The 27202-nt window shown below is 41.3% G+C and overlaps 1 long non-coding RNA gene across 10 annotated transcripts in view; it reads left to right on the forward strand.

Annotated features, from left to right (window-relative positions):
- The window catches only part of LOC114600563 (uncharacterized), a 261139-nt gene that overhangs the window by 120853 nt on the left and 113084 nt on the right, over nt 1–27202 (forward strand). For 9 of the 10 annotated variants that reach the window (XR_013393916.1, XR_013393917.1, XR_013393910.1 and 6 more), the window contains one exon: nt 7245–7317. This is a non-coding gene — a long non-coding RNA (uncharacterized LOC114600563). Of the gene's footprint in view, nt 1–7244; nt 7318–21004; nt 21225–27202 lie in introns of all 10 variants that reach the window. The other variant, XR_013393915.1, reaches the window with a different exon arrangement.

Raw genomic sequence — 27202 nt, forward strand, 5'->3', positions numbered from 1 at the left:
TCCAGACTCTGAAAACTAACAGCTTGAACTATAATGGACCAGCTAATGGAGCTAAATCAACTATCAAGTACACTCTGCAGTCCAGTCAATACACATTTACTTCTGAGAACCAGTGGCAAAAGCAGAACAGATAATTATCCTAATTATAGTACAAACAGGAAGAAGGGTCCTCTCTCCATCTAAGTTCCATAGATGAGAAATGGTTGCTGTTATTATAGCATTCAAGTAGCCCAGAAACTTGGTGGTACTTCTGGTGAGATGACTGACCAGGAAAATGCCACGGTCTGTAAGAAATTCAAAACAAGACTAGCGGTGCTATTGTTTTTATATTGCCATCACCTTGCTAGCAATGGAGTGAACTTTGGTAAGCCACGTCTTCAGCCATCCCTGAGATAAATAGCTATTAAGTGGTTAATACTGCCACACTGAACCTATTTATTAACTATGCACACTTCACCAACAATACTGTTCCCAATAGCACAGGCAAGTAATGATGAATTCATATAATTTGTGAGGCAGCCCATGTGGGACTCCATTGCTCTCCCAGCTTACCAACACAGCCGGTGGCTAGTATTTGCTGAGAGGAAGAGGGGAGAGCTATAGGGAGCTTGGCATAGGGTGTCGTGTGATGGTGGGGGCATGGCATTGGTACCATACTGCCATGGGCCACACCGAGCCAAGCTCCTCATAGAGCCATTCTGAGTAGCTCTGTAGCCTCAGTTTTCACAAAAGGTAAAGCACAAGATCAATTCTCTTTCTGAGAAAGCTGATTGAGGAAATGCCCAGAGCTCAAGAGGGGATGGGTGTGATCTTTTATTTTGATGGACAACTATAGCTTTTAATCGCAGTGAATGCTTTTCCTCATGTGCTTTAATCACAGTGATTTGTGGGAGGAATGCTGAATTAAATAAAAAGAGTTCACATGGGTTGTCATTCTCCCAAGTTTTGGCTGTGAAAGTACCGTAGGTCACAAGCAATGGTGTTAGATTATTGGGGTGGTCTGCTTCTTTTCCAGTTGTGCTTTTTTTTTTTTAACAATTGAGATTTATTATGCTCTCTGCCTTTTCTTCATGGAGTGTACTTCCAAGAAGGGAGAGGCCGGCAAGAAATAATTGCAACTTTCCCAGGTTTTTTTTAATAGGGAAAGTAAAATCACCTAGTGCAATAGTCCCTGGAGCTATTTCTCTGAACATTGCAGATTTCTTACTCTGGGGCACCAACAACAGCTTCCCCCCACAACACAAAGAATAGCTTTTTTAGGGGTGGATTTTTATCAGGGGTAGCAAAGTGTTAAAAAACAACAACCCTCACATCCATTGCTGTGGCCCTGACCTTTATCCCCCATCTAGTTACTGTTTAAAGTAGTACAATTCAGTATGGGAAGCAAAAGTACTTGCTTAGTGTAACATGTAGTTGGGCCCTATGAGTTAATCATATAAAGATATGCATAGTCTCCAACATTTCTCTGATGAAAATAAGGGCATCCCATTCCATAATGATAATTTTATACCCCACACATCTAATTGGGTTGCCCTAGTACTCTGGGCAGCATCCAACATATATAAAAACATAATAAAACATTAAGATTAAAAAAAACTTCTCTATACAGGATTGCCTTCAGACAACTTGGGGGTTGATAACTTCATACCCTCCAGCATTTCTCTAATGAAAATAGGGACATCCTAAGGAAAAGCAGGACATTCCAGGATCAAATCAGAAACCGAGACAAATTCTCTAAATTATGGACGTCCCTGGAATATGCAAGAACTTGCTTACAGCTTAGAAATGGCAGAATGCAGACCTGATACCCAAACTGATTACCACCCATTTCAGTCTGATCAAAGACTGACCTGAATCCTGACAATGTCTAGGTAAGAGTTTTATCTGTAAATCAGAGCTGCCTATGTACATTTGCCCTCCAGAAACTTCTATGGGAAAGCCAAACCAGGTGTGCATGTTTGCTAAAAACACGCTTGGTGACTTTCATATAATATGGGGTTGAGAGGGGGGTCTGCTTTTAAAACTGAATGGAGCGCCCAACAGATAGGAACAAAATATGTAACCCATCTTATCTCCTTCCTCTCTATTTCCTTCCTTTTCCCCTTCCCAGCCTGGCTCCAGTACCAGACATGAGCTGGCTGCTGCTGGTTGGTTGTCTTCAAGTGGTAAAGTGCAAGGCAGGGATCCCCTGCAAACTCCATTACTGAAAAAAGTAGACCCCCACGCACCCACCCACCCACCCACTTTCACTTTATATCCAAACCAGTGAACCTTGAATTAAAATTTATAAATTGATGAAATGGTTGTGGATCTCAGGACCATGGGAGGATGCTAATGGTTGGCTTTGTGTGCTGAATTTGATAAGGCCTTTTATGCTACCATCGGTATTCTTTTTTGTGGAATTTATAGATCGACTGTAGCGAATTTATTAAGGAATGTGTAATTCTTTTCCTTAGTCAACTCAGAAAAGAATTATATTTGCTCTACACCTTGTTCGTTAATTCATTTCAAAAGGTAAGGAACATATTTCTGCTTAAGACTTTAAACTAGTAGGATAGCAGATAATTAAAAACTGTCTCTATAATGACTAATGTTAAATTGGTCTGTTTTATAACTTTCCCTTTCTCACCGATCCTTTTCGCTGCTAATATTGAAGGAATCCCTTCTGGGATAACATCATGGAGCTTGATTTGCCAAAAAGAACAGTCCCACGTGTTGTTCTTTATATGGAATATGAGTTAAATTTCACTGTTTTAAAGTAAAAAAACAAACAAACAAACTAAATACCCTACAGGATTCAGTCCTGTGAAGTTTGGGGAGCCTCACGGCTGAATGGAACCCTGTCTTACACCCACACCCACCCACAAACCCACACCAATATTAGTAGATACCCATGCAAGCAGCATGATGGATATCCCTTGTAATGTCCAAGACTATGGCTTCGTGATGGAGCACACAGCATATGTCTCCAACATCTTCTAGAAAAGACTCCTGGAGAGCTTCTGCAAGTCAGTGTAGGCAATATTGAGCTCAATGGACCAATGATCTGATTCTATAGGCTATGGATCGTAAGGCAGCAATAGAGGACCTACTCAGATGATTCCAGGATTAATCACTGGCATCTCCAGAAAATACTTGAAAGCCTCTTAGAGATTGTTGCCAGTCCCTGTAGGCCAGGCATGGCCAAACTTGGCCCTCCAGATGTTTTGGGACTACAACTCCCATCATCCCTAGCTAACAGGACCAGTGGTCAGGGATTATAGGAACTGTAGTCTCAAAACAGCTGGACGGCCAAGTTTGGCCATGCCTGCTGTAGGCAGTGCTTAGCACAGGTGCCAACTTGAACAAAATATTGGGCGCCCCCTCCCCACACTTCTCCTCCGCTCCCTGCACTTCTGTAGAGTGCACCTTCCTCCACTGGGCACAACTGGGCACAGGACTCCTCTCCTCTAACACCCACTTGCCTCTTGTGCAAGAAGTTTGGGCCTGCTTGCCCCACTCTTCCAACCCCACCTGCTGCCCACTCCCTGCTCCTCCCAGCCTGCCAGCCTGCCTCTCTCCAGCTGCCCTGGCTCAAAATGTTGCCAAAAGCCAGGACAAGGTGGCTGCTCAAGGGAGAGAGGAAAGGAAGGAGGGAGGTGCTAGCTTGCAGAAGATACAGTATGGGGGCATTCCCACTAAACATTTCATTGGGGAGCCCAAAGGGACCGGGGCCCCATAAAGTTGGCACCTATGGTAGTTAGCTAGATGGACCAATATAAAGCAGCTATCTCTTTGTGGCGTGTGTGCTGGTGCTCTTGGGATGAACCAGTTGGGGAGAATTGGGCTCTGTTGAGCCTAATGGGACTTGTCCATGTGTGGTTGACCAGATCAAGACCTTATATTTAAGAAAGATAATGATAATTACTCAAGCATAATGATATAACAGCCATCACCACCATACTTTTTTGTTTTTGTTTTAGGCATATGCCTTATCACTGTTAGAAACTGATTATGTTGGCCTTTGTCCGACATAGCAAACAACTTCTTATGTTTGCATCTTACCTGGTACAGTTTTGAGCCAGATTGGAAAGGAATAAGAAACAATGATCTGTTGTAACTTACCATGTGGTGATTAGTGCTAAAAACCTGAATGTTAATACTAACTTATTGATTATGTTTTGGATTGGTGTTAAAAATTATCAAACTTTTGAGATCGTTCTTTGCAAAATCCTCAAACCAAAACGGATTTGTTGGATATGTGCAGAAGAGTACACTGTTTTTCTACTGCCATTAAAAATTAGTTATTTTAATTCTCTTATTTGGTGATTTGCTGTGCAAATGAAGAGCTTTTAAGTTTTTCGTTAAATGACAGATCACTCATCCTTTAGTTTCTGCGAATTACAGTTGGAATCAAAATATAAATCTGGGAATAAAACCTCTCTTTTCATTTAGGTGTCTCTTTTGCACGTGTGGAACAAATGGGGCAATAACTATATTCTAATTTTAAAGTATATAATAAATGCATGATCTGCTTTACAAGCAGAGCTTAGATTTATTTTCATATTAAAATAAATCAGCAGACAACCAAAAGGGCACAACTTAGGGCATATTCGTTTTAGCTAAAGTGAATTCAGACCTTGTTTTTTAAACATAAAAATGTCCATTCAGAAGCATTTGTATGTTCTATACTTAAAATATGTGTGGTTAAAATGGAATAGATATCATAGCTTTCTTACTTGAGTTGAAAACAAAAGGCAGTGGGCATACCCTTATACTGGGAAAGTATTGCTTTTTGATACATTTTTGATACACCTTGCGTTGTAGCTGTACTAGATTCTAGACATTAGAATAAATGGAAAGTATTCTTCCAGTGGGACAAAAGACCAAATACAACTCTCTATAGGGTTTGGCCCCGTGGTGGACTAGAGAGCAATTTACTGTGATGGTAAGCTTTTGGAATGTGTACATAGTGAGAACTGAACAGGAACACTCCATACTGTTAGCATTTTGTTGCAAGCTCCATTGTTGTGTTTTTCTCAAATGCACATTTTAACACATTATGTACCCCTCAACTTTCCCACTTTAAGTGGGACACCCTGGAATCACAGAAGCCATCCCAGCTTCTGACTGGATCCCAGAATGTCCTGTTTTTGCTCCTGTAAGAGTACGGGCCCAAAAAGACATGCATCCCGATTTTTCTCTGCATCATGTTCGAGGGTATGACATTAACATTAATATGCAATAGTTTTGAAAGCCAGTCTTCTACAATTGGTATATTATTTTTCATTTCTTCATTATGTGTGTACAGTTAATAACATATTCCCCACTAATTCTCCTCCTACCTTGTACGTAGTCTTTAATCCATTTTAATAATATAATTTGTGGCACAATTGCTAGTTTATCCCCCCATTATTTCCTGTGTTGTTCTAATAATACCCAGCCAAATAAACTTACATACCCATCAAATGTACATAAAATTAGTTTTTTGAAATCAAACCTGTATTCCTACCCATATCACACTGCAGAATGAAATATTTAAAGCTTGGCATATATTATTGCAGAGACTTTTTTTCTAAACTCAAGTTCCACAGGTCTAAATTAAAATATATCATCCTTTCCAACAAATGTTTTTCAAAGCAGGAAAAAGAAACTCTTGGTTTTTTAAAAAAGAACTTTCGATCATTTTTGTGCCATCCCTTTTACTTTTAGTGCATCTCTGTTATAAATTAACACATTATAAAGAGCTGTTATAACAATTTCTCAGTGATTTAACTCAAGTGACCTCCTGTAGATCAGATCGTAGGCAAAAAAATAGCTTCATAGACCTCATGCAGTTTCTGTTGATATCCCTTAAAAATAATTCTGTTGATATCTCTTTAAATGCAGCAAATGCACTCTTCCCTCTCTCAGCAAACCTGTTCTGTCTAAGGCATTATTGCCATCCACCCAATTCCATTCAGCTTTCTGGCAATTCCACCTCCTAGCTCATGGACAAGGAATCTGTGTTGTTAGACTACAGTCACTCCTGGCTGTTGACTATGCTGGCTGGGGCTGGCAGGAACTGAAGCTCAGCAACATCTAGAAAACCACCAGATTTCCTCTCCTAGCCTTTCTTGTTTGGTGCAGGCAACATATTAGTGGACAGCTGAGAAACCATGGAGAAGGGATGGGTTATCCTCACAAGTACTGATCTTACATACACCTCCTGTGTGTGTGTGTGTGTGTGTGTGTGTGTGTGTGTGTGTGGTTTATACATGACTAGGCTTAGTGCATGAAGTCAGTTATATTTCAGAGGCTGGACCAGGGCACATTATGTTACTAATTCACATCACAAGCTCACTGTCCACAGATATGTCACATGCACAGGGTGAATGTTCTTGCCTTTTCTATCCATTTATACTGGCATTGGGCTAGATTGGGCATGATATGCTCTGGAGAGCTGTTTTAATTTATACACTTCAGTTTAAAGTCATTGAGAACTGCAAGTTATATGCACGAAATATGGCAAGTGGGAATCAATGGCAGAGCCTTTTTAGGTGTGGCACTCAAGCTCAACAACAAGCTCACAAGGGAGCTCTGTGCAGCTGCCCAACGACTTGGTTTTTGATTAGCAGTGAAAATACTTTTATTTCAATGAGCTTTTGTAGATTATCATCTCTGGGCTGCCTTTTATGCTGCTTCCACTTTTTTTTTTAGGCTTGCTGTGTGGTTTTATTAGTATATTTGTTCTTCATTATGCTTTGCTGCTTTAACATTGAGCATATTTATTTATTTATTTAATTCCCATCCCCTAAAATTATTATACCACTAGACTGTAAAAAAACAAAAACAAAAAACACCCACCCTCAAAATGGTTTATGAAAAGCATACACCACCTTGTGCAATTGTTAGAAAGCTGGGAATAAAAAAAATGAAATTTCAATAAAATATGTGAGATAAGCGCTGAGAAGGTAAGTCGCAAAATATGGAAAACAAAATGAGTATTGCAGATCTGGAATAGAGTTTAAAATTCCAACATATGGGATTGGAAATTAAACTAGGTTACTTTTTAGAAATCTGCACGCCCTCAGACTACACAGAGGGCCGAATGGGGATTTTTTAGGGAGATGCAAATGACAGCAGGAGGGAAAAGGATATGGTTGATATTCTTTCCATAAACTTTTTAAAAATCTTAGTATCCAAGCCAATGAATTTTGATTTCTTTTTATAAGGTACACATATCTCCTAGATTTACCTGTTTCTGTTTATCTATTTCTCTACAGATAACAGGAGAATAGGCACAGAACCATTTTGCTGGAAAATCACCAGAATGTGCTGAGCGTTCTCAAGGATATGGTATGTAAACAATGCGTCACTATTTGTTGAATTTAGGATTAGGGTGGAAGTTTTTATTTGCAGACTTTTGTTTTCAAATTTTAGGGGACAGGGGGCAAAAAGGGAGAGAAGTTTGGTGGGAGGTGTTAGAAACAAGTTTAGAGAGCTTAAAATTTGGTGCAACAGCCATGATAATTCCTCCACCCCCCCCTTACATTATTTTGAAATTATTTAAGATTGGCTCTCTACTGGTGTGGTCACATAGTATCACAGAATTGTAGAGATCTTGCACAATCTGGGTATGGCACCCAGTTTGTTTGCTGACACTCTTATTTTCAACTCGCTGTGGGGTGAGCTGAACAAATCTCTTTCTGCATCAGCTGCCTATTTTCTAAAAGGGTAAATCTGTTTGCTGCAGACTAATTTAAAAGTTAGTAGACTGCTTTTCCTGGGCTGTATTTTGTGCTGTTCTTGCAGAGACATGAGGGATGAATTTGTCCTTTTCAAAATGACTGCTGCAGATTCTCCTAGTGTTTTGCAGAGTACAGGCTGCTTCCTCCAAGTTATCTTCCTGGCTTCGTAAAGGGATGTCCTCTATTAGCTGCATTCATGCACAAAGCCCTTTGTCTAGAATTCCAAGCACCAGTCTTTAAGATGTACTTTTTGTCTGTAAAATCGCAATATTTTTAGCCTGTTCTGTCAAAGACAGTGGCCCCACCTAGGGGACAGGATTCTAGCCCAAGTCAGGTGTGTGTGTGTGTTTGTGTGTGTGTGTGTGTGTGTGTGTGTGTGTACCTGGTAGGCACAGCATCCAGCCACACTTGGCCACATACCACTAATACCAATTCAAAACCCAGGAAGCAAAGGTCAACTCAAGCAAAGGTAAGATTCCAGCCACTCAACCTCAGACAAAGGAAAGTTTAGGTCCAGATAGGTGAGAAAGAGTACATGTGTTTGAGGGATGGAGGGAGAGATAAGTATAGATATACAGTATTGTTGTACCAGAAGCAAAACATTTTTTAAAAAATGCTGTTAGCAGCTGAAAAATAATTGCTGCTCTTGAATTTGCTTCTGAAGCAAACAGCATCATGCCCCTTCATGCTGGGGATGATCTTGATAATACGATCTCCAATCAATTGATAGGTGACGAATTATTATTATTATTATTATTATTATTATTAGTTATTTATTAAGTTTCTATATTGCCCTTCATCTGAGGATCATAACTCACTATGGCCCCCACAAACAGCTTATTAAAAACCCCTCCTCCATGTTTCAGATGCAATTTGGAGATTCAGTGGGAGCTCCACTGCAAAGAAAAGAACTGTATTTTATGTGCAGTATTTTTGGATATCATCCCCCTTAACAGTTTGGGGTTTTAGTGGGAGTTATTGAACAGGAAATTCACAGAATAACTTTTGATGCACACATATTTCAATAGTACATGTATAAACCTCTGGATCACAGCCAGTGCTAAAGTGCTTGGGAATTTCAAAAGCTAGCCAGCAACAGACTTATCTTCTCCTAGTAAATGCCCATGTTTAACTAAATACTTATCTGCTGTGTTTATTGAATTTGAATATACACATGGAAATATGAAGGGATGCTGAAGAAAAGGGAGATTAAAATGGTTTCAATTTATTAACTTTGAAACGGATAGGCGTTTGTGTGGCAAAGGCACTAGCAAAATAAATAAACATCAGTGCTGCAGTCCTTAGATCAGGAAGGAAGGAAGAAGGGTCTTTGAAGGGAAGAGGAGTTTGGGAAAAGGAATGTAGCTCAGTAATAGAGTCATTGTTTTGCATCAGAATGTCCCTGGTTCCATCCCTGCCATCTTGAGGTAGGTCTGGGAGACAATCCTATTGGAAAGAGTCTTTGTTAGCCAGTATAGACAATACTTGATGAATGGCAGGGGTGTAGAAAGGGGGGTGCAGGGGGTGCAGTCTGCCCCAGGTGTCGTCCCTGAGGGAGTGACAAAATGGCACACCGTGGGGGGAGGCACTTACCGTGGGGCCTGGCCTGCAGCACACCCGAGCCATGCATCTCTCCTGGGAGTGATGGGGTGGCTCGGGGCCCTGCACTGCCAAAAATGGCAGTGTGGGGCTTGCGTCCGCCAGGCAGACTCTGTGGGCAGCTCGCTGCACTGCCCCCCTGGGCAGATCACCATGCTGCCACCCTGGGCGGATTGCTGCGGTGCCCGCATGCGCAGATCGGCCCACCCCCGTGGGCGACTCGCCCTGTCCCCACCACTCCGGGTGCCGGAGCAGCTAGCTACGCCCCTGATGTATGGTCTAGCTATCAGGAGTTCAGCCTACACTCGAGTAGGACCCTGGTAGAGACACATGCCCAACTGGCATGTTCTCTCTGTCCTGGTCGATCATTCGGGAGCTTCATAAGCTTTCTTCAGCCCGAACATCACAGCAACCGATGCCAACCGACACCGGCACACTTAGGGATCTGCAGAGTTTGCACAGTTGCGTAACAGACCTCAGCAACTCAGCATTTTGGCTAATCTACTTTATTTACATATAAACATATACGGAGCACTGCAACATGGCTCCTTCTCTCTCTAGCATCAGACAGCAAAGAGAAAAAGAACAAAGAACAATAGTCCCACTTCATGGAACACAGTAACACAAACATCCTGTCTTCGTCACTTCCCACTCTGTGGAGTCAAAACATACACCGTTATGTGATAGACAAAAATTCCATGACTGCAATCATAGATCAGGAATTCTAACACTAGCTCCATATAGGGCAGCCTCAAGTGCTCTTAAGTACAGTGGTACCTCGGGTTACATACGCTTCTGGTTACATATGCTTCAGGTTACAGACTGCTAACCCAGAAATAGTACCTCAGGTTAAGAACTTTGCTTCAGGATGAGAACAGAAATCGTGCTCCGGCAGCGCGGCAGCAGCGGGAGGCCCCATTAGCTAAAGTGGTGCTTCAGGTTAAGAACAGTTTCAGGTTAAGAACAGACTTCCAGAACGAATTAAGTACTTAACCCGAGGTAACACTGTACAGTAGAGCTCAGTATTCTTTCTTTTTCTTCAAAGACATTGATATTGTGGGAGTAGAGGGATGCTATGCTCTCAATCAGTTTTTCAGGGACCATGATATTTTAACGGGGAGCCTCTTGGAATGCTATTTGCTACATACCTCATGACTCTCTCCTGTACACCCTTACCTAAGAAGTCCCATTGAATGTAATGGGACTTACTTCTGTGTAGACTTGCCTAGGACTGCAGCTCTAATAGATCCAAGAGTAATTTTTCAACACATTTATAAAGAAAATTATATTGGTTAAAGGCAAATAAGTGGGTTTGATGAATATACTTCTCCCTGGGGCAAGACTTTTTGCAAATATAATTTAATGTGTTTGTTTTCAATCCTGTAATTGGTGCGGTTGGGGAGCCAAATGCATCTCACCTATACTATGCATTCTGCAAGAAGTGTTTGTACAAAAATAGTTCTCAGGCACAGAAATGGTGAAAGATTTGCCTTAAATAACATGTTAAATATTGAATACATATATTAACTATTTATCTGTTGGTGGGAACTAGACCATTATAATATACTACCCATGGAATGCAGCCGCTCTGTTTTATCTTGTCCAAGATGTTATTTTGAAAAGACTACACAGCATCTTTAAAGCTTGCAGTCTTGCATCATTTGCACATTAGTATGTTTTGAATCCTCGATCCACCTAAATCATGTAATAGGAAAACTGTCTTTCAAATAGAAATATGCTCAAGAAAAAAATTTAAAAAAATCAGATTTATGTGATGGTTTCCATAAAGCTGTGGATAATTATTTACAAAACACAGGATTAATAAGCATCTATTTTCATGTCATCACTGGGAAGAGATTCAAACTTACTCAGATATCATGCCATTCTGTTTTATGAAACTTTATCTTGGTATATATATAAAAAATAGAGCTTGTCATACTTATCTGTAATGTGAAGTGATTTCTGTTCATCTCTATGCACCTCGTGCCTAGCTTTTCCTATCCTGCTTTCCACACTCTGGCAAACACATTAACAATAGAGACTGGGGTAAGATATGAATATATAGATACCTTGTACATAAAATATATGCTCCATCCGTAGTTATAGGATAAGGCTGTACAAAACTCCCAAACCATTGTGCTTTGTAGATTATTTGCAGTACAAAACTTTCCCCCTTCCAAACACCATCACTCACTCATGTTTTATTGCAATTTTTATTTTACCCCCCCCCCCCCAATTTGCAAACAATACTAACAGATTTAGCCTATCAGCCTTCTAAGATTAACTGTTTCCATAATCATATTGTGCCAATGCTGCCAGGGATGGGTGTCTCCAAAGTTATTCTGAAGTCATTTAGACTATTAAAGGATTAATAATCTGGCCTTGCAAACCCTAAATGATTTGAGAAGTTATTACTTTTATCTGGAGTCCCACAGGCTTCACCTGAAACAATTAGACGAACAGGACTGGTCAGGGCCTGAGCTTCTGTTGTGGAATTTAAATAGAACCTCTTTATCCCATTCGAGGTTGAAACTGATTTAAATCGAAAGCATGTTTCAGTACATTCTTTTTCCCCACAAGAAGCTAAAATGTGCTTGTCCCAACCATTATGTAAATGGACACATTTATAGCTGCGTCTGTAAAAAAACCACCGCATCCTTTTCAAATAAGGACCATCATGGGCAACCCTGTTTGTCTGGCTCTTATCGGGAAACAGGATGCCAAAGTCAAGGAGAAAATCCCTTCTTTAAACACAGAATGCGACCATCTTCTGAAAAGAACACAATTTTTATTTTATTTTTTAATGAGCCGTGCACAATTAGATAAATCCTCCCAAATGTAGATAGTATAACTGGATAAAGATGAAATCTGCTGAAATCATCTTATGTAAACTGCATAATGGCACTTCAAATGGCCCCTTTCTGTCACCCACCATAAGCATCACACACACACACACACACACGCACACCATTCCCGCTGCAGTCAGGTGAACTGTCAAAGAGCTATTATGGTTGGCTGCCTAGAATTCTGTGGAAAGACAAATCTGTACAATTTTCTCCTTGGACAATAAATGGTTCTTTTTGTGCTTTTAGGTTTCCCTAAACAATTTTGCTATATAGATAATGTGGGTCTTCTTTTCTTCTTCTTTTTTGCATGATCATGATAGATAGATAGATAGAGGATAGATAGATGGATAGATAGATAGATAGATGACAGTGAAGGGATATCGTATGGGCTGAAACCTGTACCATGAATGGATGGATACATGTTAGCATTACCATATATGGGTAAGCTTTTATTTTGTATTTTTTTTCCTGCTGTAGCTCATCACATATGGTTCAGACACATAAGAGCAGCATGTTGCATTTTGGTATATGTTTAACCGCTATTGATAGAACTAGGAAATGGAGGAACCAAACACACATACAACTGCGAGATCACTCGATTTACAATTCAATGCTGGGACCTGACAAACATTACATACGCTTAGCCTTCCATGCCTGTTTAAAATACTGCATGCTCAGAAACGAACAGATTATTGTAATGTGTAACAGTGCATCTTCTGATGAAGCCTGACCTCATAAATAAAGAGATGAATAAAGGTGGCATTTCTGAAAGTGTTTTCTTTAGAGACAAGGCTTTTGTACATTCTAGGGGAAAGCTATATGTTAGGGTTTTTATTTTTATTTATTTAATATACTTAAATAAAGCCTGGACTTAAATAAACTGGACTGTTTATTTTTTTTAAAAAAACCAGCAAAACAAAAATAAGCTGAACAAATATTTGTAGAATAGCCTTTCAAAAAATAATTGTTTTTCCTTGTTTTTGTATACTGCTTATTTATTCTAAGAATTTGCTTCAGCTGATAAGCAGCAGAAGTCAGATTTCAGGCGCTCAAATTGTGGCAGTGCAATAATTGCCTATTCTGGTGTAATCCTATTTTTTTCCAGTGGCCTCGACTAGTGTGAATGGTCATGGAATAATTCCCAAAATATTCTTTCAGATGTCACAAAATTGCAGAGGGTAGACATCAGATGCCGTTACAAAAGAAGCAGATGCAGCGCAGGCAAATGGCGATTTTAAAATCCTGTACCATCAAAAACCATCTTGTTTACAAAATCATAGATTTGGAAAATCCCATTCTCTCTCTCTCTCTCTCTGTCTCTCTCTCTCTCTCTCTCTCTCTGTCTCTCTCTCTCTCTCTCTCTCTCTCTCTCTCTCACACACACACACACACACACACACACACACACACAAAGTTCTTTGCAGCACTTGATGGAACTTTTATGTTTTCCTTTATTTTATTTTTTTAATTCCTTGGAAGTATTGTAAATTAACAGTTGTATTTTACATTTAAAAAATAATAATTTGTGAGTAAACGTTTTAAATGTGCTATGAATACCATTTTACATGCTGGTGCACATGTGGGTCCTTTTGTAGATGCACTTAGCATAGTGGTTTGCCTGCATATGTATCTTGTGAAAACCCCACTGCCCCAATCTGGCAGAGGCATTTTGAGAACAGATATGGGATGCTGTACATGGATTGGTCCTCGGGATCAGTTCCATGAGCGTGCGCACAAAAGTACTGTGTAGTAAAAATAAACAAATCCTTGCATTGAGAACTTGGGCGGTGCACAGACAGTGCTCCTACATTGCGCATGCACCACTAAACGTATGTTTAGCATTTCCAGCTTTGAAAGCCTGGATGAAGCACGGGAGAGGGAACCTCAAAAAAGGTTGCCAGGTCTGCCGCAGCTGACAGGGCCAACCGTGCACTTGGCCAGAGGACACCCGCTTGCACCAGCTTGTTCACGGTGCGCTGCTGTGTACAAAACCATACCTAGCCCATCATGTGCATTCCACAGTAGGAGGCATGGACTGCAATGCAGTAAATACAATCCCTGCATGGAAATTCACCCCCCCCCCAAAAAAAAAGCTTAACACCTTTTTGTGCCCGGCAACCCTAATATACATCCACATGCGTGAGAACAAGCTTGTGCCCTAAATGCTCAGCACCAGAGCTTTGAATAACACATTTGAAACCTTGAGCTGCTCCAAATGTTCTCTGGATTGTGGCCAGGGTCTGTGCCCCAAATAATTTACATGTAGGCGGTGCTTTTTTCTGGGGGTGCGCATACCCCTAAACATCTTGTGAATCTAAGTTTGGCCTCATTGAGGGGCAGTATTTCAATATGAGTAGGAAAATGAGAGTACCCCTCAACATTTCTTTTTTTAGAAAAAAAGCACTGCATGTAGGATGGGAAGCTGTCATCAAATGCACCATTATATTCACCAAGAATCAGTGCTAAGCCTGGTACAGATGGTTCTTCCTTCTGTCCCGCAGAGTTAGTTAATATATATTGCTATAGAGTTGTCTTTTGGAATAGGTTCACAGAGCCTTTCTTCCCCCTGTCGAGCCACGTAGCGCCCACAGAGCTGCTTCACGATTCTCAGATAGCATAATTTTGGAAACGTCATACGTAAGCTTATTTGTTTCTCTGCTGTCTTCATAAGCAGGAGAATCTAATTCCCTCCCCTCTGCATATCGGCTAGACTGGACAAATCAAGGTGACAATCCGTGGTTAGCCCTGTCAGGCCCTTTGTGCTGCTGCTGCTCTGAATTGAAATACAATGGAAGCAAAGTGGTATATATAACAGTCCAGCTGCTTTGCTGTGACAGGAGAGTCCCAGTATTACAGTGTGTCAGATCTTGTTTGTATACCGAGTGTGGGCCATTCCGTACGATGACAATGCAAATTGTGAAAACTCTCCGGCAAGATAGGAAGTCATATCAGGAGATGTATGTCTGGGAAGGTGTGGGGAGGGCTGCTCGCTCAAAATCGCCTTGCAGTAAGGATCCCACATCAAAGCCTATCTTTTTGGCGCAGCTCTTCTATTCCTATGCAGGGCCCATTTCCTAACAGTGACAGGAGACACAACCAGGCACTTGTTCGTAAATCTATCAGAGACTGCCTTTCTCGGGGTTCTGCACTGATGTTACTTTTTAAAGGCAGCTTTATATTTCATTTAAGCATGCAATTAATCATCCTTACAGTGTCGAGATCACTGGCGTCAGCAGTGTGATTTAATTAAATTTGAAATTATTGTACAGTACATATATAGGCATCCAACTAGCCAGCCCAAATTAAATGCTGTGGTCTATTTCTTACCCAGGGTGTTTTCAATTTAAGTATTCATCCAAAAGGTCACCCTTCACAGAAGGAAACCGTTTTTATGTTTGAACTGTTGCAAAACTGAAGTAGCAAAATCAACACAAAACCTGTACAGTGAATTCTTATTGTTCAGTGCACTTGTATGCATGTATTTTTTTTTTTTTAAAATTGCCTTTTTGTGTTATGCTGATTTTATGTCCAGTGTTCTTAGAGCGCCATTTTCATGCTTCCACGTTGTTGTGTCAGCACTGAGCTGAGTTAGGGTGGAAAAGAGAATCCACCATTTTGTTTCAGTGCTGTATTCAAGCAATTAGTCTACAAAATGGAACTATATATATATATATATATATATATATATATATATATGGTATTTGGGAGGCTTTTACCTGCTTGAGAGCAGCAAGCAAAACCATATACTGTTAAAGCACTTCCTGAAATAATTTCCAAGGGTGATTTAATTATGGTTATTACTAAAGGGGTGGGTGTAGGTGGGTGAGTTGGTGTGTGTGTGTGTGAGAGAGAGAGAGAGAGAGAGAGAGAGAGAGAGAGAGAAAGCAAGAGAGAGAGAGCCTAGTAAAAGGAGGCCTTTGTGGGTCTTTATCTACTGAATGGTGTACAGTACATAGGATACTTGCAGTCAAATACAAATTTGCAATTTTTTTTTTTGCAATGAATTGATAATCTAGATTAGATTTAAATGTGATTTTTTTAAAAAGAAAAGAAAAATAATTGTTTTTGCATTACATTCTTGCACATGTAATTCACAATATTTCAGACAAGAAACCAGGCCAGTAACACTCAAAAGACCGTAGCACTGGCATGTGTAGATAGATAGATAGATAGATAGATGATAGATGATAGATAGATAGATAGATGGATGGGTGGATATTAAAGGGCGGTGTGTGTGTGTTTTTTGAATTCTGGAAAATGTGTCATCCGTTAAGTGCAGTTCAGGTCTTGTGTGTGAAAAGCACAAACCTTTCCCCCCCCCTTTTTTTTTTTGATGTGCTGCGGTGTCTGCACTTTTTGAAATTGCATATTTATCAGCCTATGCATTATTTATGAGCTTGGAAAGAAGACCGGGGGGGGGGGGGAGAGGAGTGGGAGGGATAGAAAGAGTGCAAAAACATATGCTTTGAAAGAGGAGTATTTTATACACACATAGTACGAAGCCTTTCTCAAGGATTACGCTAAGTAATTGATTGCTCCTTCCCTTGTACTTTTTCCCACTGAGTTGACTGGCCTTGTGATCCTTCCTTCCTTCCTTCCTTCATTGGCTGGGAAGGACTTAGATGATGTTTGCCACTGATACGCAATTCTGCTGCAGTGTCCAAAAGAAAAGGGTATTTAATAAATATTAATATTTCAACTGTCAGGTTGCATTCTTGTCAAGAAGGTTCTGACAAACGGAGGATTAACGACATGTTTCATAAATTAGAAATGATCCCCTCTGCCGAATGTCCAAACCGAAGCTCAATAGTAGACCAACCAGGCTGGTTCCCTGACCCAGTTGAACATCTCATCTGCGTCAGATCTGCAGTCAGTCGTGTGGAGGAAAATAAGGCTCCTCATCATTCATTACCCCTTGCCATCTCGATTGTTTCTTCCTTGGGATGTGTGGGCTCCAAATTAGCAAGCTTGCCTCACATGCCACATCATTCGATTAGACAGTCACATCAAACATTTCTTTCCCCCTTTTCATTGCCTTCAGAAAAATTAAGGGAAATGGGAGAAAAAGAATTTCTACGTAAATATTTTCATTACTGGGGTCAGGCAGGAACTGACATAACAGAAGCTGAAATACAATGGAAAATGGGTGAAACAGAACATTTCCTAAATAATGAACTAAAGAAAGTAAGGGTTTGAATAAAACAATAAGGGAATATCCATTGACAGGGCTTTTGTAATAGGTTAATGCCTAGCCAAACAAATTTAGAATCTTGATGTTGATAGTAATAACTCTTATTATTATTATTATTATTAGCCTGAAATATACTTGGTGCTTTACAAAAGGCTGCCTCCTCTCCATAAGCTCCCATACCTTAAGGGCAAGACAAGAGGCTTAAAGTCTGGTTTGTTTTTTTGAAAAAAGTATATTAAAATAAAGCCTGGTGTGCTTGTGTGTATTATGCTCAAATTCATAGGGAAACCAGAATGAATTTGTGCAAAGATCAAAGTTCTTCTTCGGTATGAAACAGTCAAACAAGTCAACGAAAATCCATTGACCGGTGTCTTTTTCTTCTATCTGTACCCAGATCATGCGCTACATGGAACTGGGCTACAGAGTGTATAAAAATGTTTAGCCTAATCATTCCCTAATGACAGTGACTTATGTCCTTAGTGCAGTTGATTTGTTTCCTGGGTTTTAAAAGTAGATTATTTCCATGGTGCAGGCTTAGTGTAAGCTGCTGAGAAACCACAAGCACTGCACTTCAGCCTGAGTTTGGGACATTTGCCAAGGGTAATCTGATTAAAAGGGCATTTAAACACACATACAGAGAGAGAGAGAGAGAGAGAGAGAGAGAGAGAGAGAGAGAGAGACATTCTGCTGCTTTGAAATGCTGGGCAGTGAGATAGAATGGGGCCAAAAAATTGCTTTTTCAAGGCAAACCATTATGCCTGAGCAGAATTAAAAGCGTGATAAGCAGCATCACAGGAATGATTCTTTTTGACAGACTTGCAACTGGATAAACAAAGCATCTGTTACAGACCCACAAGCAAATCCTTGATCTATTTAATGCTGGTTTTGGTTGTTTGTTCTGCCTTTAATCGTGTTTGATTACTGCATAGGTGTGAGGCACAGAGGCCTTGCTTTATCTGTAAGAATTCAAAATGCGTTCTTAAAAAAAAATCCCACAAAATAACAAACAACTTGATTTGTATACACACACACACACAATAGGTTTTTTTTTTAAATCTCTTCCGTGGCCTGACATTTACAAATGTTCTAGTATAAATGCAGTTGTTTGTGATGTGCATAGGGTACCATTTACCTGAGAAATTTAGCAGCTGTACATTGTACAAAGGTAATTATCCAATCTCAAATCTTAGGTGACTTATAAAAGGAGAGTGTGATATTAATTAAATATGTCATGTTTGCACACAGCATAATGTGCTGTCATTGGATCATTTTGCCTTATTGAACTACATTTCCATTCTCCTGAAAAATCTAAACTGCAAAAGAAAATCTTTCTGCTTTTCTTCACATTCCTGGAGTTCTGAGCATGGCAGATCACCTTGATCTCCACTAATAGTATGATGTGTGTGTGTGTGTGTGTGTGTGTGTGTGTGTGTGTGTGTGAGAGAGAGAGAGAGAGAGAGAGAGAGAGAAGAGGATGTTTACATCAAAATGTCCCTGTAACACATAATCTGCTTCCATGTTCGTTCAGCCTTCAGAGCAGAGCCTCTCGGTAGTGCGAGGCCCATGTATAGCAAGGAGAAAATGGGTCCCATTTGTTGTCTGCAAAACAGCCATCTTACCTACACCTTCTCCGCCAGTAGTGAATGAAGGGGTTCACTTTATTTGACATGCCATTGCTTCAGAGGACGGCACCATGAATGGAAAATGTGTCACTTTTGTGTGTGTGTGTGTGTGTGTGTGTGTGTGTGTGTTTCTTCCTAGTAATAGTAAATAACATAGCAGATTAAGGGAATTTGCCAAACTACCAAAATTGTTGCTTTCTCCAAACAAACCTCTGCATGCAGGATTGCGCCCAGGATTTGGCATTTATATTTTATGCATGGGCATAGGTCACAGTATTCATTGCATTAAGTCCCTTTAGCTCATGTAGATACATGCATCTTTGTGCTTTCCAGGAATACCATGACAACCTTTCTAAAGTGACAGTCCTATGATCAAATCATCTTTGCCTCTTCTTCTCCCCCCTTCTTCTCCCCCCTCCTTTCTGCATCTCTCTCCCTCTCCCTCTCCCCCCCTCTCTCTCCCTTTCTCATCTCTAAATTCACTCCAGCATACAGATCGGAATGTGGATTGATATCTCATATAAACATGTGTTTATTTAGAAATTGGGGAGAAAGCATAATCCTGTATTTGCGGGGAAGTCAGTTGGGGAAATCCACAGGCTGAATAGAATTGGTGGGATTCTGGGAAATGGCTCAGAATTTAAAGGAGAGGGTGAAGCATTAAGAGAACTGAAAGGAGACTTACCTAAAGCACTTGAGGTAGGGCTGGATCAAGGGAATGGGGCAATGCTGGGAAAGCATATTTTTCTGGGAGATGTAGGCTTGATAGAAATGAACTCGGAGACTTACTTGGTCATCTGAAAGATCCCATTTCTATGATTATTTTAAAATATGAACCTACAAATATTAGAAAAATCAGTTCCAAGCTATACATATTCATCAGCCGCATTTACAGAGAAAGGGGTTTAACTGTGTCCTAATCTCATTTAAATTGTTAACTATGAAAAATATATTGCTAGTTGGCTTTCTTGCATTTTTCTTTTCTTTTCCCTTCAGTGTATGGAATAAAATGTTTGTTTTTGGAATTTGAAGGTCTGCGGACTATTAATAAACTTACACATTATTAAAAGCATGCCTTGGCCACCACATCTCAGTATCATTGCAGTGCTTTCACAAGATGCTTGGGTGTTTTTCTCTTGCGAGGGTTTATCATTCATAATTTCATTTATGTTACATTTGTGACTGCAATCTCTATTCAGAGTTAGCCTCAGTCTGTTCATTTCACTAGGTTTAAATGTACAGTGGTGCCTCGGGTTACATACGCTTCAGGTTACGTACGCTTCAGGTTACAGACTCCGCTAACCCAGAAATAGTACCTCGGGTTAAGAACTTTGCTTCAGGATGAGAACAGAAATCGTGCTCTGGTGGCGCGGCAGCAGCAGGAGGCCCCATTAGCTAAAGTGGTGCTTCAGGTTAAGAACAGTTTCAGGTTAAGAACAGACCTCCAGAACGAATTAAGTACTTAACCCGAGGTACCACTGTATAGGATTGGGCTTGCATGGGTTTTGCTGTGGTAGGGCTCCTCCAGATGACCTACTCTGAAAATAATCCTGATTTTCTTGCAAAAATCTTACACAGAAGTTAGACTGTGCATGTTCTTGACTGAGCTTTTCTTCTGATTTGTTTGTGGGGAGGTTATACAACAGTGAACATTCATTCTAATTTGCTTGTAGGGTGTTTATACATCTTTCCATTAATCATTTATCCACCCCACACTTTTCAGTGCATTTCCTTGCCACTTTCCTAAGGATGAAGGTGGAAATTGTTGTGTTAGGGTAGCAGAGCACTTTAATCCACTTTAATTGCACACCTATACCTTTCCATTATGCACTTGGATCCATCTTGCAATATACCGACAGTCTGAAGGAGACAAGAGCCTGTCACCTCTGAAAGGCATGAGATTTGTAGAAACAGCTGAAAATTTGTTAAAAATAAAAAATAACCCTGTATAAAAATCCAGTTTCCGAACAGCAAAAAATAAATAAAATAAAAAAATCCTGTGCCCTTAATTCTCTGCCTCTTCCTTCTCTCCCAAAGTTGGAAGGGACCATGAGAGTTACCTAGTACAACTCCCTGCAATGCAGAAACCTTTCACCCAATGTGGTGCTCGAACCCATGACTGAGATTAAGTCTCATGCTCTACCAACTGACACAAAGGGCCAGTCTATCTGAAGAGCTGGTTTAAAGATATGGGAGAGCAGGTGCCTTGAAGCTTCCCATCAACAATAGACTGAGCAGGCCACCTTGCTGCATGATGGTGAGATATACTGCATTCCTATTTACATCAGAATAATTATTTCTAAATTTGCATCTATACCTATACATTAGCATACGCTAGTTTTATGGAAACATGTGTCTTCTTCTTTTTGTCCTTTCTGGTGATGCAATTCCTGTTTGGGGCCAATGTATAAGTGGCCAAATAGAGAATTGTCAGTGCTTCAAACAGAGGACTAACTAAAGTCAGACACATCACCACTCCATATTAAGTGTTGGTGGGTTTCGGTTAGGAAATGGTGAGTGGAATAAGTTAACCCAGTGGTTCCCATAGTGGATGGTGCAGCTCCCCTGGGGGTGGGAATACCAAGGGCAGGGTGAGGGGACAGCAAGGCTGGGCAGGAGGTATAAATGACTATCAGACATTGAAAAGCTGATTTCAGTGAATCAGGTTCATCAGTTTTGTTGAATTAATTAAACTAAAGAGATTTAATTGGATTTTGAATAAATGTGCAATTAATTGTTACTATCATGAATTTTATTGTGCTATCATCTTCCTTGGTGAGTTATGCAGACCACTATTCTGAAAAATGCTTTTTGCAGGATAGGGAGCACCGGGGAGGAGTTTATGGAACCAAAGGGGCAGTGGCCCAAAATGGTTTGAGAACCACTAAATTCGCCCTTATTTCCTTCCCAGGCACTGCAATCCTGATTCAAATCTCCTGCCCTCAGCTGTTCTTTGTTTAGAACAGGCATCCCCAAACTTGGCCCTCCAGCTGTTTTGGGACTACAATTCCCATCGTCCCTGACCACTGGTCCTGTTGGCTAGAGATGATGGGCTTTGTAGTCCCAAAGCAGTTGGAGGGCCAAGTTTGGGGGTGCCTGGTTTAGAAAGATCCTAGCCACATTTTAAAGCAGTTTGCCACAGTGGTTTCCCAATTCCCCTCTACGGTTCATTCTCACCACAGCAAATGAATGAATATGGCGCATGTGGTGTGGCGAAACCACAGAGCCACTCTCCCCACAAAGATAAGCTTCTGCTTATCTGGATGCAGCTGGTGCCAGGTGGCAGTGAGGTTGGGATCATATGAGTGCACTAGCGAGACCAATCCAACACTCTCTGGTACACCCATATTGCCCTGGCTTTAATGCCTTCCAGTCCTAGCACCTGAATCAGCAACTATGCAGGGGGCAGGAGGGCAGCTCTGTCCCACCACTTGTGCTGTTACTGGAAGAAAGATGGAAAAGCAATTACTGTATTTTTCGTTCTATAAGACGCACCAGACCACAAGACGCACCTAGTTTTTGGAGGAGGAAAACAAGAAAAAAAAATATTCTGAATCTCAGAAGCCAGAACAGCAAGAGGGATCGCTGTGCAGTGAAAGCAGCAACCCCTCTTGCTGTTCTGGCTTCTGGGATAGCTGTGCAGCCTGCATTCACTCCATAAGACGCACACACATTTCCCCTTACTTTTTAGGAGGGAAAAAGTGAGTCTTATAGAGCAAAAAATATGGTAATCCCCTAACATGCCATTCTAAAGAAAACCAGTGCATCTCTCTCTCTCTCTTTTAAAAAAAGCCTTGATCCCATGACTGTTTGCAGTTAAAGTGATCTATTCCTACCTTATAGAGCTGTCTTCTTTCATGGCACCAGAAAGTGGGCAAGTGCCCATATGTTGTCTAGACAACTCACGATGCTGTCACCAGAAGAGAGTGAGATTGAACTGTTCCCTAGGCCACAGGTGAGCACAAGGGAGATCAGGATCTACTGGGTGATCTCTAAATGATGTGAAGCACACCATGAAGGCTTTCTGACTCCCAACTGTTTAGCAGTGACGAAAACAAAATGCCCCAAAAAATTAAACTGCTGAAATGAAGAAGGATGGGGGCGGAGGAAGGCCAGTTCTTGTACTTGGAACAAATTCAGTTTAGTTCAGTTACTCAAAAGCAAGTTCTGGACTCCAGCTTCTTTAATTCTAAAGGTGCTGGTTAGTGGTTCTCAGTATTCTAGAAAAAAGCTTAAAGCCTGAAGTCTGCTCAACATTTCTCCAATGAAAATAGGGATGTCCTAAGGAAAAGTGGGACATTCTGGGATCAATCCAGGACTGTCTCTGGAAAATAGGGACACTTGGAGGGTCTGCTCACCCCTAGCCTAGGCAATGGAGACACAGAAATGTGTTTCCTTCTCTCTGTGTGTGTGTAATGGGTAAACTTCACTTAGCTCCATTCTTTGCAGCCCAAAGTATCAATGAATCCAAGCTGCTGTAGAAGCAAGCTGACTTGACTAAAGCCTAAAACTGAAAGCACATGAAAGGAGATGCATCAGCATGTCTGACTATTGCTAATCCTTATTGCAAAATAATTTGACAAGGCCCTAGCAGGACAGAAACCAAGTGCATCCTGGGAATGCAGAATGCAGAAACTCCCTACCCAACCCTTTTTGATCAAGGGTTCCAATGCTTTTATGGAATTATCTCCATATCTGAATTTCTTCCTGGATTATGAGAATACATAATTATGATTTGCACAGTTTGCTGTTTTCTGTTTACGTCTTTCCCCTTAGTTTTCATGCAGGTTACCAACCCACATATAACTTTGATTAAAACACCACATGCATTTTTAAAATCTTTGTTCACATGCAGCTGTGCTTGCCAGTAAGCTATAAAGGGTTGGGGAGAGGTGAACAGGAAACTTGAGCAAACTGTGCATTTCAATTTCTGAAATTAATTTTAGGCTTCCCCACCCCTATTTTGGTCAGAACAGAGCCAAAGTAAACTTCATTCCATGGAGCAAAAAGTAGTTTGAGTTAATGTTATAGTTGGGGCAAAATAACTGAGTTATTCATGCATGTGGAACATTTCCTAGAGATTTCTTTTTGGGCAACCACTTTTCTGAGGACCAAGTTTCTTGCTGCACATGGTAGGAGGGGCCAGAGGCAAAAGTAGGCAGAGCAACAAATGCATAGCTGTCAAGTGTCCCTTATTTGAAGGGACAGTCCCTTATTCCAGCGCCATGTCCCACTGCTGTCCCTTAAATTTCAAAGGAAGCAGCTCCTCTCCCTCCCTCCCTGCCGGCCAGGGATGAGGGAGGCTCCAACTGTGTTGCTCACCCAATAAGAAGTCTAAGAATGACTGGGGGGTGGATCTTGCATGCCTTGTGCTGATCAAATTGGCTACATTCCCTGGGGACTCGCCTTTGCTCAGCGCTTCCCAGGTGACGGTGGTTTTCCTTGAGGCTTCGTTTGGCTGCTGGCTGGGCTTTCTGCCTTTGGCTCAGAGGGGCTCAGAAATTGAACATACCTGTGCTGAGTGCTCGGATCGGGATCGGATGGATATGCCATCAATGGCCCACTTACCCTTGCCGGAGAAAAGGTCTGTCTGGAGTGGGGGCACATGGTGGGGGGAAAGGAAAGGAGATCTCGTGGGAGGGGGAGAGGCTGTGTGTGTGTGTGGCTAGTTAATGCAAGCTGAGGGGTGTTTTGAATGCTCGATGCCATTTTGTTGCACGTGCTGCTGCAAACTTTGCAGTGCAAAGCCAGGCCGGGGAGCCATCTTAAGCTGAGGCTGCATAGGCCTTGTGGTGCATGTGATTCAGATTCTATTCAGTTGAACCTCTGGTTACAAAGTTGGTTGGACAGTGTTCTCGAAGCTACCAGCATGAGTTTGACCAGACTGCAGGAGGACAGGAAGACTGGAGTGCCTGGAACAGGTGAGGCTGCAGGTCCCTTATTTTGTCTGCTGGTTCCTTATTTTCAAGGCTGCTGGTCACTTATTTTCAAATCTGTAAGTTGACAGCCATGCAAATGTAAATTTTACCTTTGTACTGTAGGCTACTTTCTACACACACTCACAGAACCCTCTCTGTTCTCCATCCAGGCAAGCAAGAGGCTTGCCTGGAAGGACACATTCTAACCAGGAAGAAACACTCAAGAAGGGTGTGAAATTGAGAGATGTGTGGCCTGGAGAGAGGGGTGTGGGTGGCCTAGGGAAAGGGGTGTGGCCTTATAGAGAGTTCTGGAGGGCCACATTTAGCCTTGTGCTATGAGGCTCTCCAATTCTGTTCTAAGATAATGGAACAAGAGTTTAACTCACAGAAGGACCCCTTCAGACTTCATGGAAGGGCCTCTTCTGTAAGTGCAGGAAAGCAGTGTCCCTCCATTCATTGAGCAAAAACACAGACGCCCCCCCCTCCCAATGTCCCGATTTTCCAGGGAAAGTCTCAGCCTTACAGAAGCCGTTCCAATTTCTAATTTGATCCTGTACAGTCCTACTTTCCCATTTGATGCTCCTCTTTTCATTGGAAAAATGTTGGAGGGGATGGAATAGGGTGTCTCTATTTTTACCTGAGAAATGTTGGAGGAGATTAAAACAGTGAACAACAAGCCAATGTCCCCACAATGCCCTTTTTGCTGTATATAATAGTTGATCTTCACGTGAGGAAAAACAGGATGAACGGCATCTCTGTGAAATCTGTTTATCTATATGAACCAGTTGGTTCAACATCATTTTTAAGAGCATTGGAGTTTTCATCCTTAAATTTTAATTTTAACCTGAAAAATGGAATGTGTGGCTTTCCCTCCTTCTCTCTGTACCTTTATATTCTTTAGAAACGCAGTGTTGTATGTCTTAAAAAGAGATGTTCGTGTCAAAAAGATGACCTGCTGTTTGGGGAGGGAGGAGAGAAGAAATCATTAAAAGAGATTTCTCAATAATCAAGGACATCTGTGATCCTGTACTGCTTGCAAAAGCACAAAGGGCCTACTGCTCCCCTGCCAAAGTACAATGTCTGTGATCCCTCACCCCAAAGGGAAAATAAGGAGAGAAGGAGAAAATTATGTGACAGGAGATCAGCTGCTCTCTGCTTCTTTTTTTAAAAGCCCAGGTTGTTGCTATTTAACATATAACCCTCTGACCTTACTGCTGTGGCTGCTTTGAAACACCAAGCTATTTAATTATGCAAATTACAAACAGAGAAAAACATCAGAAGAATCTGCCTAGAAATTACCTCGTTTGACTGGAAATTAGTTGGCTTATTTGAACTTACAGGACGTTGCTTTTCAGTGTTGAATTCTGGCTTGGTGCGTTGGTCTATTTGCATTATCTTACATCTCTGTGGGACGCTGAAAAGTGTTAAGAATTAACGGCTGAAGTAATATCTCATCTATTATCCTTACGCCTAATTATTTTTAAAGATGTGTCCTGTAGTGGGCACTAATGAATGGAATTCTCCTCGAATCCTGGTGCACACAGAGCAAACAAACAATGCATATCCATTTCACTTGTCGGTGAAGGCAGCGCTGCTATTAAGCCAATGTAGCTGTCAGCAATCTCAGGAGCTTGCCATTCAGAATTTCTCTCTCCAAATAAGCTAATTCTTTTGAATCTGACCAAAGTGGACCCGAGCTTCTGGAAGCTTTGTGCCACAGTGCATTTGGGAGCCTTTAAATCCTCCCTGTTGCTTTTGCTGGTCTTTTGGGTGGTTGGATGGTGGATCTGATAAGATAATTGTGTGTATCTTTTGGACCCTGATGATGCCCTTCTATATTAAGGTATACAAAGGTATACGCATCCGTACTACTAAAGAGGAAACAATCTCTTTCCTGACTTCATTCTCTAGGAAGGCTGATGCCCACGTGGAATCTCTTTGGGGGCATAAGAACATGAGAAGAGCCTGCTGGATCCAGCCATCTAATCCAGCCTTCTGTTCTCTTAGTGACCTGCAAGTTAGTCATGAGCGCAACAGCACTCTGACTCCCTGTGATTCCCAGCAACTGCTCTTCAGAGGCATAATGTCTCTGGCCATGGTGGGAGAACATAGCCATTGTGACTAGTAAAGGTAAAGGGACCCCTGACCATTAGGTCCAGTCATGACCGATTCTGGGGTTGCGGCGCTCATCTCGCTTTATTGGCCGAGGGAGCCAGCGTACAGCTTCCAGGTCATGTAGCCAGCATGACTAAGCCGCTTCTGGCGAACCAGAGCAGCGCATGGAAACGCCGTTTACCCTCCCGCCGGAGCGGTACCT

This window comes from Podarcis muralis, chromosome 8 (genome assembly GCF_964188315.1).
Source record: "Podarcis muralis chromosome 8, rPodMur119.hap1.1, whole genome shotgun sequence".
NCBI classification, from domain to species: domain Eukaryota; kingdom Metazoa; phylum Chordata; class Lepidosauria; order Squamata; family Lacertidae; genus Podarcis; species Podarcis muralis.